Genomic DNA, 16,092 nt, shown 5'->3' with positions numbered 1-16,092 from the left:
TCCCCGCCACTGTGCGCACCCCCAGGGGAAACATGGGGGCCAAATGCTCCCTGGATTTATGTGCGGGGCAGAGGTGGGCTGGGGCTCTACACCCTGCTCTCTTTTTGCCCTGGGTGCCACGTGCTGGCTGTACCATGCGTCCCCTGCCCACCTGGTAGCAGGAGGCACAAGATAGCATCACGTGGCTCCCAGGGCAAAGGCAGCTGGGTACAGAGCCCCAGCCCGCACCAGGCAGCGTGCCTCTGACTCATACATAAATCCAGAGGGCACATGCCTCCCATGCCTCCACTGGGGTTGCACGCAGCGGTGGGAGCCTTCCTACCCACAGCCCTGGACAAGCCGCCTGCAGATCCATTACAGGCCCCACCCTGGCCCCAGGGCCACATTCACCCCAGCCCCTGCCCCATTCCCTCCCTTACTGTGGGAGCCTTGATCTGCAACCCCCCTGCCCCTTCCCTCTCCACCCAACAGACTTACCTATTGGGCGCTGCTCTACATGCCACCGAGTTCCATTCCTGGCCACGTGAATGGGGCGTGTGCATGCGCACATGTGTTTATTTGCACGTGCACGTGTGTGCGCGCATGCACAGCCCAGAAGTGGCAGTGACAGTAGCACAGTGGAGCCCGGGTGTGAGCTCCAAAACTACACGTGCAATTAATGTGTTAACAAAAACAATGCAAGAAGCCAATTAACATGTTAATCATGCACGTAACAATGATTAATTGACAGCCCTAATTGTATCCAGTTTCCCATCTGCCTGTCTGTAGTCATTCCCTTTCCAACTTCCTACTGCTTTGCATGCCCTTGGGATCAACCTAACTGGCCTATAGTTGCCTAGGATCACTCTTCTCCCTGCCCCCACCGCCCTTCTTAAATTACAGCTCCCTCCATGTGTTATTCTCCAGCTCGATGGCACCAACCTGGGCTCAGATCCTTGCTACCAGACCTGTCATTTCCTGGGCCACCTCTGTTTATCAGTGTTCATCTGCATTTGTCCAGTCTGGTGCCAAGGGAGCAAGAAAGAAAGACGGTTCAACTTACCAGATGCAGCGTGCAGAAACAAACAGAGAAAATAGGTTGTTGTCCAGGTTCCCCAGGTTTTTGTTCTCTGTTGTTTCATTCTTCAAGCCTGTTAAAACAAACACCACTTGCTAAAACCATCATGTAAAGTTCTGCACCTCCGCGCACCACCACCTCCCAGCGCTGCAGTCCTGCTATGGGTGTACCTCGTTGGACTGTTGCTCAGTGCTGAATGGGAGGGAAATGCACCACGTGTACTCCCGAGCTCGATCTACTGGGAAAGACACAAGTGTTAGAAAACGTGTTGACAATCTGGGAGTTGGAACACGTGAGCACACAAGGGAGGGTCTAGCGCAGGCAAAGGGCCTGGCCAGGCTGGAGATGGTGGCTTTGCTGCTACTTAAGGCAATTGACTGCCACTTACCTCAACTGACCTCACTTGGCCGTACATGTTTGAGTTTGGGTACGTTAATTCCTGGAAACCAATCTGTGTTTGTCACCAAGGTCCTTCCTACCCTGCAGTTAAGTGCCCATCAGGGCAGACCCAGCTCAGGGGGTCGGGTTCAGGGTGGTGGTGGGGGCGGGTCTCAAGTTATGACAGTCAAATGTTCTGGGCCAGACGGGACCAAGAACAGGTGTTAACACCACCAGGGCTGGCTCACACCACTTGTTTCCTCCGTGCAAACAGCTAGACATTATCGTTCAATTTAATTGTCATTGAAACCTGGTACGTGGCCCCGAGTGATATCCCTGCCTAGCCAGCCCCACATCAACCCAGCTGCCCGTTTTCACCCTGGTACTCCAGACTGCAGTTTTCTGCCGCACGTTTACTTTGGCAAGACAAGCTAAAAAAGACTTCAGAGGGAAAAACTGGCTGGAGGAGACACTAAACTCCCCCTCCTTTTCCCGCCACACTCCCCGGTCCCTGAAACTCAGCACCACAGACACGAGGGCAGGGTCAGCAGAGCGCAGACAGCATCCCTGCCTGCTCTCCTGGCTTTCACCCAACAAGGACACTCCTCCAGGAGAGATACTGCCCTTTTGGAAGAGCCACCTGGATGCCACGCAGAGAACTGCGGCAGTACAAAAATAAAACTCTCACAAAATGCACACCTTTATTTATGACATACCATCCCTCCCTGGGACCTACACGGGGAATCCGCAAACAACTGCAATTCATTCTAGAAGATGACCTAATTCTTAAAGAGATCTTCCCAGAACCCCCCATCCCAGTCTTTAAACAAGAAGTAAACTTCCTAGGGCCCAAACCACACCATGTGGACCCCGACCATGCCATGACAAGAAACGTAAACTTGCCAACACATCTCCAGCAGTCCCACAGTTACTACACCCCACAACAGAGCCATCAACGTTCCTGCATCTTATACCTCACCTCCAGAAATGTTATATATCTCACCGAGTAGTGTACCAAATGCCCTGATGGAAAATACACAGGAGAGACCAAACCACAACAACTGCGCACCAGAATGAACACACTCTGGAAATCTATCGAAGACCAGAATACCCAACAACCTGTGGGGACACGTTTCTCCCAAGACAATCGCTCTCTCTCCGATCTCTCAGTTCTAACCCTCAAAGGGAACTTACAAGACACCTTTCCCAGACGAGCCCATGAACTTCACATCATCAATCTACTGGATGCAAAAAATCCTCTCCTCAGCTAGGAAGGAGGGGCAGGGTGCAAAAACATAACCTGCTTCTAATTAAAGTGCTGAACATTTTCTCAGCTGGAAAAAAGGCCAGGGAACTTCAGAGGCTGAGACTGACTGCAACCCCCTGGCAGAGGGAAGCAAAGGGCAGGTATGGCAGGGCTCAGTTACCTGCAGCCTCTGCGTGGCACTGCTCTGGGACCACAGCCTGGGGCCATGGGCCAGTGAGGCTGGGAGCAGGTGGGAACCATTTCCTCCTCATCAGGCCGACACAGTCCATTGTCCGATCTGGAGAGGGGAGCATGGGGCAGGAGCAGTAGGTGTTTCCCTGCTGGCTGGGAGGCCCTTGCAGTGGGTCTGCACCTGTGCTACCACCTTGCACATGGGGGAGGCTCCACATAAGCACTTTCCAGAAACAGCCTGGTCCTCAGGAGCCGGCCCAGGAGAGGAGAACTGGGCATCCCAGCTAATCTGTCTGCACCAGTGGGTCCCTTCCTGGATGCTGGTGACCTGTGGAGGGCCACAGCTCCTTCGTCACCCCACACTGGCCAGCGTGGAGCCTAGCCCAAGCCCCAGCCCCAGCGTCCGCCCACCCAGGGCAGGGCTGCTGCAGCCACAGTGTCCCTGGGTTTCCACGGTGCTGGCAGTGCTCTGAGTCCCCCGGAGTCACAGCGATGCCTGCTCGCACCCCCGGGGGCTGCCCTGGCCCAGAGTTGCAGTCGCTGCCCACCGGCAGCAGCCCCTGGGTGGGCACCACCCATGGCTGGACCCCAAGTGTTGTTGTCCCGGCTCCTCCTGCAAGCTGTTTAGCCAGCCCAGATCTGGATGCTGGGCGCGAGGCACACCCCTGCCTGAGCACCTGGCGGAGATGCCAGGAGGATGGGGCCAGCCCAGGCAGTTACTGACCCTGCAGGAGCCCCCTTCTTCCTGGCCCCGAGTGGCAGGGGGGAGAGGCCTGTCCTGTGCCCGTGGCCCCCCGGAAGAGTCTGCTGTGCCCTCCCCTGGGAGGACTGGGGCTGCACAAGTGATGGAGTGGGGACTGCTCTCCCTCTCACTTGCTCCTTCAGTCTCTGGGCTTGGAGGAACCAGACAAGGCAGCTGTGGCGGTGGCCAGCAGCTGCCGGGTCCAGACCAGGGCTGGGGTGTGCTAAAGCTGAGGACTGTGACTGGCACAGAAGCCTCAACCCGCCCACAGCTGCAGCCGTGGGGCCCTCCCATGCAAACCCCTGTTGTTGCCCCAGGGATGCAGGAGGAGGTGGTGCCGGCAGCACGGCGGGGTGGGGGGCAGGCAGGGATGGTGCCTGCAGCTTTGCCTAGCCCAGAGCTTTGCTCACTCTCCGTCTAGAGATGTAAAATTTCTGGAAATTTTGAAGCCAGCCTTACACTTCTGGAGACTTTAAGATCCTCAATTATTACTGTTTCTTGAAGAGCTTCTTTGTTTTTTCAGTAAACTTCCAAATGAGATCACTGCTCCACCCCAGCAGTTTTATTACAGTTTGGGCGTTGCCATTTGATTCTTGTCTTCCTGCTTCTTCTTAAAGACTGCAGCTGCAATGTGAGTAGCTTTTACATGTTTTATAACTTCTTTTGCTCTTCTATAAATCTTTTGAAGACTGTCCAACTTTATGATGTCATTAACAAGCAATTTTAACCTATGGGATGCACATCCTAATGTAGTAATATGGGGATTTTTACCCATTATGATTTCCCATGCCGCTTTCACGTTACTTGCATTGTCAACCACGCAAATACTTTACAACGACGCCCAATCTTCTGTCGGACTTCACATATTTTACTACTGGTACACTCTGCAGTATGCCTGCTCTCTCCTGTTTCAATGCTTCTGTAAAAAACTGGTTGAGGTGTTGTTATTGCAAAGTTTATGATTCTCTCTCCCCTCACATTTGTCCATCTATCTGTAAGTACTGCAAGACACCGTGCTTCACTGATTTTTCCTTGCACAGATTGCATTACACGTTCATATTCTGACTCTAAAAGAGGCTTGCTCAAAGAATGTCTGCTGGGCAAACGGTATGATGGTCTTAGTAATTTAAAAGCTTCCTGCCAGCATGCATTTTCAGTTATTGACTATGGCATCCCAGAAGACTATATTGCTCTTGATGCTGCCAGTGTCCACTCGCAGTCCCTTCAGGCCTAGTCAGGAGGACAGGAGCAGATCCACCGACCTCTACATCAGAAGTCAACAATAGAGGAAGACCACAAGCAAAGAAGGCACTGAATCCTTCTTCCTTCTCTCATGAAAATGGCAGTGCCCCTGGGGGGCAGAAACGCATCTTGCTCTTGCATTTGCGAGTTGGACTGTACTGCTTGCCCTTGGCGTACAGGAGTTGGAAAGATCTGATACTGTAGATAGTCTTACTTAAAAGTCTTCCTATTACATCACCAAAAGCAAACTTCCTTCTGCCCAAAACACACCGAATGGATCCAGACCTTGCCATGACAAGGAATGCAAAATCTGCCGACACATCTCCACCACCCCCACAGTTACTACACCCCACGACAGAACCAAGTATCTATAAGTTTTAACAACTTTGAGTTTGATTCCCCCCAAGTTCCATGGGTATGCCATCAAACAGGTTCCCCAAAACATTATTTTGGATTTATCATCATTTATCTTTCAGTTATTTTGTCCACAAAGCTGCTCAAAAGTTGTAATTGCTCTCTGTATGTAATCTGATGGGGGCTCTTGACAGTATGACGGTGCTATCTGCATACATTAAAATAGGGATCGGGGCTGCTAGTAATTTTGGGGGGTGAAAATGAGTGCCCTGCATATTTCCAATAATATCATTCATATAAAGGTGAAATCACAAGGGGGCCAAAACACACCCTTTTGTGTCAGAAATTTCTGTGTAAGTTCACCCCTCAGGCCCCACCTTACTTGGGCCCGTGTATCTGTATGATATTCTATCAGCAGATGCAAAAGAAGGGTCAATCCCATAATTTAACAATTTCTCCTAAAGTTTACTTGTCTATCCTGTCAAAAGCGCTTGACAGATCAACAACTGCAACCTACAATGCTGATTCGTGCATATTTATGTCTCAAAAACTGAAGGATAAATATGTTATCAATAGTGGAATATCCATCCCTAAATCCTTGTTCAGGCATAGATGGCCCGTGCTCAAGAAATCAAACCACTTAAGTCTCTGCACTTATCTCTGGATGTGCTTTGAGCCTTTACCAAAAGATAAGCACAATACAATTTAAAGACTGGCTGGAGTAACAAGGCCCCCAAAGAAGCATGCCACTACAAGCATGTACATTAATCTTCGCCTGAAGAGGAAATTGCCTAATAGACCACAGGGGATTTTGCATGGCAGAACGCCTGAACGAGGCAACGCTCAATGGTAATTGCATCTCAGCTAAAGACTTCTTTTTCCTCAGCACACCGAATATCTGTTTTGCATGCACTAAGCATGAGACCTACGGTTCCTGTGTCTCAACATACATAAAAATGCATTTCCTGCCAAGCTGCTCAGTAACATGGTAGCTGGACTAACCCAAAATATTGTTTCCTTCTTTTTGTACATGGACCATAAAGATGACAGGGTATGAAGCATAAATAACTATCTCCCAGTATAATGGATAATTACATCGATCCCCGTGCCATCAATGAAAAGCTATTCCTCGTTACGGATGCTTAGGGAAGCAGTGTGCTGCCGGCGGCAGTGACTGAGAGCGGGCAGCACAGGGAACCTGGGTAGGCTTCAAGTCAGGCACTGAGAGGCCGCCAGTATTGCAGGACACCTACATGAAACAGCGTGGAAAAGATGACCGGTTTGGGAACTCAGCACAATTTCCCGCAGACGCTGAAAGAAAGTCTGTGTGAAAGGAAGTACCCATAATTAAATGTGGACACCAAAATGAGCACAAGCCTGGAGTTAACATACTCCATTTACCAGGACCACCCCAGCTGTAATACCTGCCAGGGGCTGCATTTGTATTCCTGTCTCATGGCACCCTACTTGAACCAAGTTAGTTGTTTCCACGTGCATGTGTACCAGAAAACTGAATCCGTCCCACTGGGCAGTGTGTTAGGACTGGAAAGAACTGGCGATACAAAGTCCCATCAAAAATCACCACAGCTAAATTGATTGCTAGCAAAAACTAATGTTGCCCCAGGCAATCTTGTGTTCTTCTAGCTTTGTCCGAACCCACAAGAAGTCACCAAGAAGACACAAGGCAAGACAAGTTTCCCTGAAACTTAGCATGCACTGCATCAGTCCATAAATGGACTTTTGCATACACCACACACAAACACTGAGCAAATAGAGTATAATACCTTGTTTCCGGAAGCCAGAGATAGTCCTCAATGTCATCTAGCACCTCTTCTGATTAAGCACTGCACTTGCAACGAGTCACTTGCGTAGTCCTACGTTCAGTCACAATGACTGAGTCACCTCCGAGGAGCACTGCATCCATGTGAAACCCTGGACTTTTATTTAAACTGTTAGTGAGCTGGTGTGTGTTTTCTGCTAACCTGCAGCTGCCTTGCAGAAATGCAGCCCTCGCCTAGAAAGATATTACTTCTTCATTTTAATCAAGCCTAGATTAACCATAAGAGTGCCTGTACCTCCAACGGGTCCGTTGTCTGATCCCGCCCTGTTAAGGGCAGAGATTCCTCCGTGACATAACCATGAGCAAGATGCAGAGGGGGAGGGATTCATTAGGCTCCCAATACCTACCGGTCCAACATCATTTATGGAGTCAGAAGTGCACAGATTAGATGGGGCAGGATCGAGAGAAAGTACCTCCACTTCTTTCTCTTCTAGCTGTTCGCAGTGCTTCCAGTCCCGAAGCAGGCACCTCCTCTAGCTTAGATTTCAGTCTCCTTCAGACCTCAGGGCGGCTCCAAGTCGCACTTCCCCTCACCGAATGCAGATGTGCACGGCCGCTCATCTTCTTCCCTTTGTGAGTACAGTTCAGAAGAGAGCTGCCCCGTGAGCTTCTAGGGTAATGTTCTTACAGTCAAACCAATAGCGGAAGTGCTTCACGCGTTCAGGCTGCTTGTTGCGGCATTAATAGGCGGTCTCACATGCCAACTATTTGCATCATCCACTACGCCCGGCTGCACTGAACAGATTTGAATGCCTGCAGCTTCTGGCTACGCTTAGCGCATTAGACACGCTTTCAACTCCAGATAAATACTAGAGCTGCCACCTGCCTTCGCAGAAGTACTGAAGAAAGATTTTTCTGCGCAGCATCATCCGTCAGCCCATGCACAGCATTACTTGATGGATTACTTCAAGCAGGCATCCGGGACAGACATGCCACTACAAACAGCTTCAGGAGATGAGGAACTTTATAGAACGACAGGCAAGTTGTGCCGCCACCTCCGAAACAATTTCCAGTTTCCCGTGGCAGAGCAGCAGACAGTACCTTGTGCCTAGTAGGGCTCTCCCTTCTCCTGAACAGGGACAGAGCCCCAGTTCACCTGCACTCATTAGCTCCTTCTACTCCTGCCAAAGCTGCCTTTAAATCCCCTGCTTGGCAGAAGCATTTATCTCATTTCATCAAAATGTGTTCAGCTTTTGAGCACAAATCATGTGTTACTGCATGCAACCACTTCAATAGGCTGTTCAGGGACAGGGCTGCTCTGGAAAGCGCCTAGGCTCTCTCCCCCACCGCCTCGGATGGGGCATGGCTCCGGAAGTGGGGACAAGGGGAAGAAAAGCAATGCAGATAACAGGTACAAAGGCCATGCAGCAAAGGGAGACATCCCAAGAAGAGCAGAGCTCAGCAACCACTGGCACAGCTGCCTCTGGACCAACATATCAAAACCAGCATTACAGACTGTGGCATTGCTTTAAGGGTGGACTAACTCACGTAGCTGCGATAGGGGTTACAGACAAGTGTTCTCATCTTCCATTCGACAGCTTGTCCAACTCTTGCTAACAGGTGACTCATCTAGCTCCTGTCTAACAATGGCCTGAAGACAGTCTTGCATTCAAAAGCTTGTCTATTTCAATCCTAGCTACATTAGTTGGTCCAATTAAAAAAAAAAAAACAACAAAAAACCACTGTAAGAAGCCCTCGCCTCTCACCTCAATTCTGCACCATCACGGCTACAACATCTCTCTTACACCCTCATTGCTTTAAGGCTCATTCAAGCCACGTCCAGGCAGAGGAGAGCTCCTGATTAAGGACATGCCGGGTACCTGTCCACGGCCCGCGGGGGCTGGAAGCTGCTCAGCTTTCTGCTGGTGACAAGGCTGCGAGAAGCCGGAGAAGCCGGTTGCATCTGCTGGGGCAGCAGCGGTAGATGACAGCCCGGGGATCCGCCAGGTTTTGTACTGCAAGCTTGATTTTCCATTCTCAGCCCCGCCCTGCTCCCCGCTGGCTGGCGCTCTCCCACTTTTTGGCTGGACTCTAGGGCACAAACCCAGTGAGTTGGTCAAGAGCTGAGGGTGGAGGCCAAGTGCACCGCAACATCTGCTGCCAGATGGGCCCCGTCTCCCCCCATAAAAACCCCGCTGCTTCCAAGAGGGGAGGAGAAGAGGGGCAAGAGGCAGGGCTGGGGCAGGGGGAAGTGACCCGCAGCTCCTTGCACCAGGCAGCCCTCAAATCAGGGCGGCCCCATCACATGGGCAGCACATGGGATGCACGCCCAGTGCAAAATAAGGCAGGGGGGGGGGGGGGGGGGGGGGAATGCAGCACCCTCCCAGCCCAAGACCCAGGGCAGGAGGCAGCACCTGGGCCCTGCACCAGGCAGCACCAACCTGGCCCTGGGGGAAATCAAACATCGCCCGCCCGCCCCGGCCCCGCACCACACCACAAAACCAACCGAAGGGCTGCGTGTTTGCGGGGCCCGCCCGCACCTCGCCCGAGTCCGGCGCTGTGCAGAGGAAAGCCGCTGGCCCCGCGGCCCAGAGAGAACCCCTGGTTACGGCGGCAACCTCATTGCCGCCGCAGCCAATGAGCACGCCCCGTCCCCCGCCGCAGCCAATCAGCCCCCGGGGGAAGAGCAGCACCCACTGCTGAAACTTCCTCAGCGTGACGCAGGGGTTTTGAACGCGAAAGCTTGCCTAGAAATTGTTTCCCAACTATTGAAGTTGGTCTAATCAAAGATCCCAGGGTCACCCAAAGAACCTGGTCCGCCTGTGGCTCCCGCCTACCCCTGAACCAGTGCAGCGCCGCACTGCAGCTTTCGGGGTCTCCCTCCCCGCCCCATCTCAGACGTGCTTGCGCGTTCAAGCACAGGGCCCGAACACGCACCTACACACGCGCGCAGATGGGCGCACGCTCCACTCGCTCTCTGCACATGGACACACGGAGACAATCACACTGCCCCTCCTGCCATGAACAGACACACGCATGTACAGACAGACAGACACCTATGTGCACGCACACACGCAGATGAGCCCGCGCTTTACTGCAGTCTGCACATGGACACAGAGACAAACACACTCCCCCTCCTGCCATGAACAGACACACGCACGCACAGACACACGGAGACAGGTGTGTGGTCTACACACTCACTCTATGCACGTGGAGACACAAACACACTCTCCCTGCCATGAACAGACACACGCATGCACAGACAGACACCTACACACACACATGCAGATGGGCGCGCACTCTACTCACCCTCTGCACATGGACACACAGAGTCAAACACACTCTCCCTGCCATGAACAGACAGACACCTACACACACACATGCAGATGGGCGCGCACTCTACTCACCCTCTGCACATGGACACACAGAGTCAAATACACTCTACCTGCCATGAACACAGATACATGCATGCGCACACCCACACGCAGACACACACAGACACATACAGACATGCAGCAGACACAGATGCATGCACAGAGGCACAGATGCACACACAGACGTACAGTCATGTGCACCGACACGTATGCACACAGAGATGCATGTGCACGCCCCTCCCCCCAGCCACATCCCTTCCTCTCCTAGGACGCCCCCTCCCCCCCAGCTGTCCGGGGCTCGCTCAGGCTGTTGCAGCGCCGGGCAACACACAGGGGCTCTGGTTTCCCACAGCTCGACTGACTGCCGTTACAGTCCCCAGGGATGCGGGTGTGTCCATCAGACTTGGCCACTGGTACAGCGGGTGTTGCCCATTCAGCAAACTGCACAGGGGAGAGGATGCCTTCTTGTCCCAATCTGTCCAATTCTGTTTCAGTTCTCTCTCTGATGGCACTGGCCCGGCTTTGAAATACTTTGGCTGGCCGCCCTCCCAGCCTTTATTCCCTTTGATGTACCTACCCCCTCTTGCAATACTGCACGGTAGGCTGCCAGGATTTCTTTTCAGGCAGGTATTTCCTGTAAGTCTAATTTACGTATTTCTTCCCAATCTAGCCTGAGTTTTTTCATCCATGTCCTACCAAACAAGTTTGGCCTTTCCTCTTTTGCTATTAAGGCCTGTAAGGTTTTCCGTTGTCCTTTACATGTAACAGGGACACTTACTGATCCTGTTACTGGGATGTTTTCCCCAGTGGAAGTCTTTCCTTTCACTCTTGCCTTTCCCAGTGGATTCAGGCCTGCTCTGCACTGTTGGTAAGTCTCTTCATTACCCGCTGAGACAGAAGCCCCTGTATCTATTCCCATGCATGCAGGTTGATTATTTAACTGGACAGTTACTCTGTGAGGTTCCACTTTATCCTCCATTACACAGTATACAGTGTGGACCTCTTCATCTGCCTCCTCTCCCTCCTCCTCCTGTACGTGATGAGCTTTTTGCTTTCTTCCCTTTTCTTTGGCCTGACCTTGTTGTGCCGCTGGATCGCCCCCCTTGCTTTTTTTGCTACGTGCCCCATCTCTCTGCATTTATGGCACCGGGACATTTTGTGTCTGCAGACTGAGGCTGAATGCGTGCCTCCGCGGGGAAAACATCTCTCCAAGTCTCTAAGCGGCAGGAGGGGAGGCAGGGAGGGGTGTTTCGCACCACTGACCAGCAGATAGCGCTTAGGGACTGTTAAAGCACAGTTAACGCTTAAATAGAACATGAAATACGAACACAGATGACTCGTGTCCTAAATCAAAATCTAACTTTATTAGTACAAGTATTCTCTCAGCAGTTTCTATATTCAGAGAGAGAAAAACCAGAGTACAACGATCTCACCCAATCCCAGTGTGACTTTGCTTCAGAGAAAACACAGCCGCTCAGTTCCTGAAGCAAAGGGTGCGTTGTGGGCTGGGATGATCCAGACAGGTGTTGAAAGCTGGATTTGTGATGGAAATGATGACGATGACGTACTTAACTTTCTTGCTACCCCCTTTTATGCTTTTCCTTTAACTTGACTCCTTTGATGACTCCTTGCTTTTGGATTGGTCTCTGCCGTCAGCAAATGGTCTGTATTTTATCCTGTCAGCATATTCCTTTGTTCAACAGCCCCACTGCAAGCACACCTCTTAATTTGGCTCTTTTCCAGTGTCTTCCTTTAAGCATTGTCCATTGGTCTCTTTTATCACCTTTCATTAACACAGCCAATCATTTCATCCCTCCGATTCAGCTGATTAGTGCCAAGTTCAGTTAATTTGAGCTAGTAACAAAACCACGACTATGTGGTGTTAGAAGAACTTCTCACAAGGATAGAAAAAGAAAAGAAACATCACGTGAGCAAACTCAAAGCCATAAGCAAGAACAAGGCCAGCTGATAATGCAAACAGCAGCAAAGTGAGGCGTTCCGATAACAAGGAGGCTATACAGAACTTTAGGCTGACTATAGAAGACAACTTTAAACAATGCTGGAAGCCACCACCCTATAAACAGGTGCAACCTGAAAGCATCAAATCTGACAAGCTACCCTAACAGGGGTAGAGGGAACAGCCCAGCCCGGGGGAGGGGGACCTCTGTTCCCGCCCCCTCTGTCCCCCCTCATCCCTGACGAGCAGTTGGCTAGTGTTCAAATAAGATCTTTTGCAACTCTGCCAAACTTTTATCTCCTGGCTTTTGAGGGAATCCCTTCTTAAAAGGGAATATATGTTTTGCTGCCGCAAGCACTGAGGAATATTGCCCTCTGTATGTCCCCGTCGTGATTTCATTAGCTTGAAAATCATGGCCCGATCCCTCAATACATTGCTGCCAATCCTCAGCGTCCGGATTAAATTCCTCAACTTTCCCACAGGAAGACATAGTTACATGTCCTCCTTGCCACTGGCCAGTTCCTCACGCGAACGCCGAGACTCACCTTCTCCAGGCCCAAAACCGCAGGCTGTTTTAGTCAGGGACAAACAACGACTAACTCGGGAAATGAAGTAACTCTGGAACAGGGTGCAGTTCTGGTCTCGAGCTCCCTCCGTAACGAGAGCAAACACTTTTACCCCAGAACTGCCCAGTTACTACACTTGGGGAGACACAGCTGAGCAGGGGGACAGCTGGAGGGGGCAGTAAACAGACTTTCCCCAACGGCGTCCCTTAGAGGGTGATGTGCCATAGCTGGCGAAGCAGGACTCGTCGGGCATGGAGAAACCCAGGTGGTTCACTGGGGAACTGGTGATTTCAGGGACAACATCCTCCAAAGGCAGACCTCATTTTTACGGCTGTTTACTCAGAGGTTGCAGCGTGGTGCCCCTTGCTGCAGCCTGGTCCCAGCAAACTTCCTGGGAAGCCAACAATTTAAAGCTGTTTCCAAGATGGGTAACTGGGAAGGCTGAGAAGTGCTCGGCGCCATGGTGCTGGACACGGTCTAGACCTAGAGGGACTTTGTCTCCAGGGGGCAAGGAGACTGCAGGGCAGAGACCTACAGGGTCTCAGAAGAAGATCTGGCGTCTGAGCAAAGGGGAGTTCGAGAGCTAGGGCAGGGAAGGGCCTGGGAATCAAACGGGTTTCTGGATCTCAGAGCGAAGCAAAAGCTGGCAGAGAAATCCAAGGAAAGGATCCTTCTGCAAGGACGTGGGGAGCAAAAGGAGAGACCTGATCAGCAATTCACATCAGGACAAAGGTTCCTCCAAAGCACATTTCTGTAGAAGGGAGTGCACTAAACCAAGTGATGTTCTTTTCTGATTTTGCAAATCCCCCCCTTACTCCCCGGTGCCGTTTCCTCAGATCCCAGAATCATTCACTCCGTCTGGGGCAGCTAAAGAGGGCGAGAGGGAAACAACAAGTCGGGTGCGAGATCTACCTCCAAGCAAGGCACAAGGCCAGCATGTCTCACCCCAAGGACCCAGTTCAGCCATCAGCAGTGGGGTTGGGGACTGGCCTCAAACTCCCACATCTCAGAGCAACCGTGTCTGCAGCTGTTGGTGGAAAGCAGCATCACCCACTTCTGTTGCAGAAAACGGACAGCAAGTCCCCGAAGTACGTGCACAACAAGCCTCCACCCCGAGACTCTCTTGCAGATGGTGACAGGGCTGGGATGACGGTGCTGGATGCGACCACGCATTCAGCGCCAAGCCAGCGAGGCTGTTCTCACAGCACTCTTCTGGTGCTCCTTCCCGGTGCCTGGACAAGGGCCTGATGCTCTCCTATCTACCCTGCTACTCGCACAGGACAGAGGCCTAAACAGCGTGCTCCCCACACAGCCCCCCTACTTGAACACCTAGCTTCCCCTCATCCTTGTGTTAGTACTTTAAAACAAACAGCGCTGTGTCTGATTTGATTTCCACCTGGAGATTAGAAGGTCAGAGTCCACATTTGTGCTGCAGATAACAATCCTGTCTAATGAGCGCGCTGTGAGCAGGGAGGGTCTTCCTGGGCACCCCCCGCCCTCCCCCTTTCCCAGTCTCAAATAGGAGAGGGCACGGCCATCCTAAAGGAGGGCAGAGGGAGCCAGACGCTCCCTCACTCGTGCTCAGGGCGTTCAGCCAGTGCCTGCGGGCTAAGGTCAAGTGTCGTCGCTGCACTGCCTTGTTGCCTGAGCCAGGATGGATTTCAATGGCATTGTGTAGTGGAGGGTGCACCCCAGTCCAATGCACTGCACACAGCACGCCCTAGGACTCTTGTACGTAGCTTCCCACTGGCAGGATGGGGGCTACGTGCCTGCTTTATGGAAATGGGGGACTCCTCCCTAGCTCGCCCTGTGGCCTTTGGTTAAGGGCAGGTGAGACTTGGGGGCATCTGAACCCCAAGACCCCCAGGCTTGGGCCTGCACGGGAGGATGCCCGCCAACAGATTTGGGAGCATCTAAGCTCCAGGCTGAAGAGTCTGGGGTGGAGGATACTTGCCAGTTGTAGTGCCGCATACGGCATTTGAACAATTGAGTTGGCTCAACTGAAAGGATGTGGAACTGATTTGGCTATTTTGACCTGGAATATGATTTATTATTTACAAAACTAATAATAATACTAATGTCCTATCACAGGGTCTCTGGTTTCCCACAGCCTGGGTGAGACCAGCAAGCTTGTGTTGCTTAAACAGGAGTGTACTTGGACAATTTTCTTGCAATTTCCCCGTTGGTCTAATAAAAAGCTATCATTTTGGAACCAAGAGTTCTAGTGTTTTGTACGTCCTGTTGCTTAAATACACATTCAGACGGGGACTGGAAGCGAGAAGCTCCCAAATTCAAGTTCTTCATCTGCAAGAGAATACCTGCAACAATTAGGTCTAATTGTCCAGACGCCTCCACTGTATTTGCGTACTCAATTTTTAGCCCCCAAGAGTCTCATCTTCAAGTATTCTGCAGCATCCACAACAGGGATTGTGCTCTTAAGAAAGCTTGGTTTCCTTCTGGGCACCAAAACAAGGTCCAGACTGAAGAGAGGTCAGCTTTCAACATGCTGATCTCTGAAAAGCTGGCCTGGTTTGGGGTGGTGAGCCCTCTTGAAAGCTCTGGCCTTAGTCTTCGTATGAATTTAGGATTGTTATACAACTATTTCAGCAGTGGCATACCTGCCTGGTGTGAGTTCACCCAAGGAGAAGGCAATTTTGCAATTAGGACACAAATTTGAGCAGCTTTTGTGCGACAGTGGTAGAAACGCCCAGGGTTTTCCCATACTAGTGCTACTGTAAGTATGGACACACCATTTCTGGTTCAGATGCGTTTTTTCCCAGGCCTGATTTTCATTGTTGTGGAATAGCGGCAGCTGATCTCGGCTAGTGTTCAGATCAGGAATTGTGCGATTCAAATCAATTTAGAAAACGAGTCGCCCAAGACTGTACAATCCACATAAGTGGCTGCTCTTATTCTGGTTCGTGAATGCCTTATCCATTTAGTACCAGCTGACTCATAACTTCAGTTGGCAAAGGCTCATGTAAGGCTGAATCAGGTTGCAACATCTATGTCAGGCTGGCTCATTCACATGAGACATGAATCACCAGGTTTCCTCAGCACTTCAGATTTGTTTTCAGGAGTGCGGAGCACTTGCCGCTTCGGCAGGACCCGCAGATGTGCAGTACCTCTGGGAAGCTGAGCCCAGGTGTTGTCAGGTGGGCAACTTCGAATGCTTGGGCCTATGGGTCTCAAGCTGAACAACCC

At 51.5% G+C, this 16,092-nt stretch overlaps 1 long non-coding RNA gene across 4 annotated transcripts in view; it reads right to left on the bottom strand.

Moving 5' to 3' along the window:
* LOC102381748 overlaps positions 1 to 9,659 on the bottom strand; it is a 17,923-nt gene extending 8,264 nt beyond the window's left edge. The window contains exons 1-4 of one of the 4 annotated variants that reach the window (XR_324767.3): positions 9,498 to 9,659; positions 8,872 to 9,082; positions 1,228 to 1,295; positions 1,043 to 1,130 (exon numbers count right to left, since the gene is read on the bottom strand). This is a non-coding gene — a long non-coding RNA (uncharacterized LOC102381748). The remainder of the gene's footprint in view (positions 1 to 1,042; positions 1,131 to 1,227; positions 1,296 to 8,871; positions 9,083 to 9,497) is intronic. The other 3 variants (XR_003095917.1, XR_324766.3, XR_003095916.1) reach the window with 3 other exon arrangements.
* Positions 9,660 to 16,092: the final 6,433 nt, after the last annotated feature.

Source organism: Alligator sinensis, unplaced genomic scaffold (assembly GCF_000455745.1).
Source record: "Alligator sinensis unplaced genomic scaffold, ASM45574v1 scaffold888_1, whole genome shotgun sequence".
In the NCBI taxonomy this organism is placed as follows: Eukaryota; Metazoa; Chordata; order Crocodylia; family Alligatoridae; genus Alligator; species Alligator sinensis.
Note: the sequence above shows the minus strand (reverse complement) of the source record. Positions and strands in the feature narration are given on the sequence as shown.